The following is a 5201-nucleotide window of genomic DNA, read 5'->3' on the forward strand; positions in this document are numbered from 1 at the left end:
GTTCTTTCTCATTGAAATCATGCGATGGTTTCATCGTGATTGTACAGTTTTATCTGATTATATTTTACACGCAGAGGACCCCTATATATAAGGCGAGTGTCTTAGAGTTAAAGTATTTATTCAGTTCACAAACAGTTCAGAAGATAGAAGAGCCAACACAAATCGAGCTTCTGGTCAGAACTTTGAGGGGCATCACAAAAAATTTTATTTCAGAGATGACGACATAATACTCATCCTCTTTTCGAGATAAAAGTCAAGATACTTGTTATATTTGTCAGAAGAAAGGACATTGGGCTAAAGAATGTCCACAACTTCAAAGTAAGACAGGGGTAACTATAGATCAAGCTCGAGATACCTGTTATCGTTGTCAGGAGAAATGTGATTGGTCATCAAAGTGCACTTAGAAACATAAAGAGAACCAATCAAAGAAAAAGGAGGAGGAAGAGAAGAGGACATCAAAATGAAGAATAACCCTCGAAAATGAAGGAAGAAAAAAAAAACACCCGTCCAGAAAGGAAAGAAAAAAAAGAAGACAACAGGAAAGTGAAGAAAAGGAAGAACATGTGCAAGTGAAGAAATTCAAATGGAAAGAGGGAGATTGAAAGAAGAAGAAAATGGACTTTTTGGTGATGTGTTGTGAAATTTCGTTGTGATTTTCAAAAAAGAGAAAATATACCAAAATGAATACGTAAGTGTCTCTTGGTATTATTTTGTTATATATATATATATAATAAGGACCTACATTCACACACGTACATCATTCAAACATCATGGGAAAAAAGATCTAAGTTTTACTTGATTTGGCACTCTTTGAGTAGTCTGTCTTTTTTAGAGAGGTAGGTGACCCTGAAAAGGACCGTTGGGCGTTGTTTTTTTTATAACAAACTCATGGACTGGACGCAGTGAGCTTTTACTTCTATATGCCCTTGCCACGGCCAATTTCTTCTTCGCCGTCTACTGTTGTTGATTTGTTATTTCCAATTGACGTTCCCATACACTTCATCCAAGTACTGACTGACGATTTGGTGATGTCACAAACCGACAGTCTTGCGGGAGTCGTACGTTTTAATACGAAAACATTCATCATGCCTTATGTGACAATAACTAATGGCTTGTCCTGTGGGATCTATGCCCTCTGACGTGATACATAAATATTGACTTGTCCAATGGGATATGTGCCTCCTGATCTGATACATAACTATTGACTTGTCCAGTTAGATCAGTGTCACAGTCCTGGCGGTAGCACTCTTGCTTACAGTTGGTACTTACAGTCATGTTCAAATTTCGCGAAAATAAGAGTATATTTTGGTATGAAACAAAATTGGGAAAGATAGAAAAATATGGGTGTTTTTTCGAGTCAAATGTTATTGGCGTCTTTTGGGGGTCCAAAAGATCATCGTTCCGGGATTTGTGCCAAGCTTTGATTGATGCAGAAGAACTCTGCAAATCCATTTTCTTCATCTTCAAATATGTCAAGAGTGACAGTTCGAAACGTTATTTTTGCGAAATTGATGTACTATCTTGGTGAAACTAAAAAATAAGCTATGGCCAAAAAAATTCCAGTAATTTTTTTAATTTATTTATGGAAAAGAGACAGTTTCCTTGGCAGAAATGACGAATGGGGGCGTCTTATTTTTAGAAAGAAACGAAACGAGAATGACAAGTACTTCTAGAGGGAAAACCACCTATAGGACCAATCCAATGAAGTGCAGCATCGACTGATTACTGTCTTTCGATAGTCCTCCCTGTCAAAAAGTGGAGTAGCTACACATCTGGATGAAGAAAGAAATATTACATTAGTTTCTTTATAAATGTACTACATTATGTACTTGTTCTCCCCTGATCAGATCTTAAAATATACTTTTTCAAAGACAGGATGTCAAAAGTTCTTTAAATCGTAAATCGAATACCGCTCACTGAACTAATTACGTTTGCCTTATACCTTTAATAAGTGTGAAAATGGCCGAATATTAGCCTCAGTTACAAACTTGATTTAGCGTATTTTGTTTGCAAGGTTAATGAACAAATTCTCTCTCTCTCTCTCTCACGTGGTAGCTTCATGGATAGTGTACTGGAATCCTAAAGCAAGATTACAGAGAGCGAGTGTTAGACGAGACACTATGCTCACATTGCACAGCAAAAAATTACACAGAGAGAGAGACAGACAGACAGACAGAGAGATAGAGACAGACAGACAGAGACAAAGAGAAAGAGTCATGCTATTGTCATCATTTCATATATAATAGTAATACTGGTTTAATTTATAAATCCTCCTTCTTTGATTATTTAATTATTCATTTTCATCTTGTCGATTTGCCATAAGTTGAACAAAAAGTAAATTATTCGTAGCCATTACATTATTGGTATTATATTTTCAGGGGGTCAATAGCTGATTGGGTGTGATTTGTCTAAACGAATCATGTTGTGTGAAGTTGTGGACCATTGTATGGTCTAGGGGAGGTAATTAACGCATCTATGAAACAGTTTTATGTGTATACCACAAAAAGTAAAATAGTAAATGGAGCATGCAAGTGAAAATCTCCCAAAGATTTTAATATGCAATGAAGCATGAAAAGTTCACGTATTTTACCACAATCTACACGTACCTTCTGCCTGTGGTAATTTCAAATGTGGACACTACAATTCCATGACTGGATATATACAAAAGTGCCTGTGGTAATTTCAGATGTGGACACTACAGATCCATGACTATAAATACAAAAGTGTTTATGAATCAGCTGAGCCTGAAGAGTGAATGTAGCATTTCGGAGAAACGTTTAATTTGCAGCATGAGACTCAAGTGAGGCTGGGATCGCTCATCTATCTTATATCTGTATCAATAAGATGCTTTCTGTAAAAAAAAAAAAAAAAGATTCAGATGATGTTGGTTTCTTATGTTATTAAAGCAAAAGTTTCAATAATTCTCTATTTTTGCAATGTCATCTATATTTGATAGCACATTAGTATAATTTATCCAATACTGAAATGCCGTTAATTAAGGATGACTTCCATGAAAGTGTTCACATATTGTCCAGTGGTTTCTTCTTACTATATGTCCCGTGGCATTATTGCGGGCAAAATGTACCTTGTATGGGTTGTATTATTTAGAAATAAAATCAACATAGATTTTGAACAGTTCATTACAAGAAATAAGCTGTGAACCAATACTTCTGCAAGAATAATTAGCAACCGTTTGTACAATGTGACCTTTGACCTTGTGATGCCGACTTGTTCCTTCAGTGTTCCAGCAGGAAAATTTATTAAGGATATTTTAGAAATAATTGTGGCAATGTCCATGGCTCTGTCTTTAAGCGTTGCATATTAGTTGTTATGTTGAGAAAGTACAATTTTCATTGGACATAGTGTTAATAAATTCAGTTCTTGGAAGAAATGTAGTGATAATTAGAAGAAACGCCAAGATAGTTGATATTTTAAGTATATAGCTAATGCAGTGGCTGTTGTTGTTACTGAAGGGTTAATGCCATTTTTCAGCACAGGATAGGCTATACATGGCGGCCAGTATAAATAGTGGAGAAAGAACCGGTGAAAACCCCGGAAAGAACAACCGACCAATGAAAAGCTACTGGCAAGCTTTCTCACGTACCCACATTGGCCGAACCGGAGACTCGGGCCTACGCAGACATAGGTGAGATGGCAGTGATTCGTAACGGTGAACCCTTGAGACCACTCGGCCACGCGGGGCCCCTCAAATGACTGTCTTTGTGCGCTTAGGAAATGCACTAACTTTGCCTATTTCGGAATCACAGAAGCCAATTTTCGCAGTGTAGAAAACCAGGTGAATAGAGAGATAGTTCATAGCGAAATTTAAAATAGTGCGATGTTTTTTTTTCATTGTCATAAAAAAAATTAAAAAAATAATACAGTGATTAAATATAAAAAAAATCTAATTACATTACTCTCTGTATTTACCTCATCAGCTGTAATAGTCCGCTGTTCTTTTTGTTTACCTCTTCAACTGCTATAGTCCACTGTTTTTTGTATAAACCTCCTCACCTGCTGGGGCCCAGAGTGGCCGAGTGATCTAAAGCGCTCTCCGTAACGGATCACTGCCATCTCACCTCTGTATGCGCGGGTTCGAGTCTGAGATTCAGCCAATGTGGGTATGTGAGAAAGCTTGCCAGTAGCTTCTCGTGTGTCGGTGGTTCTTTCCTGGGGTTTTCCCGGGTTCTTCCTCCACCATTAATACTGGCTGCCATGCATAGCCTATCGTGTGCTGAAAAATGGCGTTAAACCCTACAACAACAACAACAACAACAACATTCTCACCTGCTATATCCCGCAATTGTGTTTTCTGAAGTATCTCAGGGTAAAGAATGGAGGTGATTAAATGATACAGTTGTGATACTATTTGATAAATTTAAATAAAAACATTTGCTTGTCAGACTTGAGTACAATGTAATAAAATGTAGTCTGCTTGGAATTTACATGTAAATCAATAGTACATCACGTGTATGTGTTAATAATTAATATGCGTTACGTTGACGTAAAGGATATAAATACAGATCAACGGGTGTGTGGTTCAAAAGAGAGGTGACAGAAACTAAACCGCTGAACGTTAATGTTTTTTTTTTTCTGTATCCACTAGGCCGTTGACACATATTAACGATTTCTTCTCGCACGAGAAGACTAAGAGATATATAGACACATTAGGACCAGACATTTATATACACAGTAGGCGAAAACTATGTCTGGATTCGCTGGACCGTTGACATATTATCATTTGTTATACTTATGAAACGAGTGTGCCATCGTCACATGGATAGTTCTATGACGTACAGGTAAACAATAAACGATGACACACAATAGTTAAGACTTGTTTAGCACTGCAAATGCAATGAATTGAATTCGATAGCTTTCTGAAATGTGATAGAAATATTTTACGATTGTAGCATGAGAGCACCAATGGTTACGATTCAAAGAAATTGTAAATTACAAATTTGGTAAATACCCAAAACAATTTAGATTAAATATGCATTATAATTTGAAGATGTGGTAAATATCAAAAGTAAATTTGCAGTCGTTCAACAAAATAAGAGAATTAACAGAGGGCAAAGCTATGTTTAAATAACATGTTAATTCAGTATATGAAACAACTGTACAGAGTAAATCATAGCAATGGTCAAATCTGAAATAAGTGTGATATCTTTCATACTTCTGAAAGAATTGAAGAAACCTTGTAA

The 5201-nt window shown here is 36.4% G+C and overlaps 1 long non-coding RNA gene across 1 annotated transcript; it reads right to left on the reverse strand.

The window, feature by feature from the left end:
• Positions 1 to 1602: 1602 nt before the first annotated feature.
• On the reverse strand, positions 1603 to 4108 carry LOC149802525 (uncharacterized). The gene is made up of 3 exons (XR_016419921.1): positions 3931 to 4108; positions 2607 to 2851; positions 1603 to 1772 (listed from the first exon to the last, which is right to left on the reverse strand). It is a non-coding gene; the product is annotated as an uncharacterized LOC149802525 (long non-coding RNA).
• Positions 4109 to 5201: the final 1093 nt, after the last annotated feature.

The sequence above is a fragment of the Sinohyriopsis cumingii genome, chromosome 3, assembly GCF_028554795.1.
Source record: "Sinohyriopsis cumingii isolate HCF-2022 chromosome 3, ASM2855479v2, whole genome shotgun sequence".
Lineage (NCBI taxonomy): Eukaryota > Metazoa > Mollusca > Bivalvia > Unionida > Unionidae > Sinohyriopsis > Sinohyriopsis cumingii.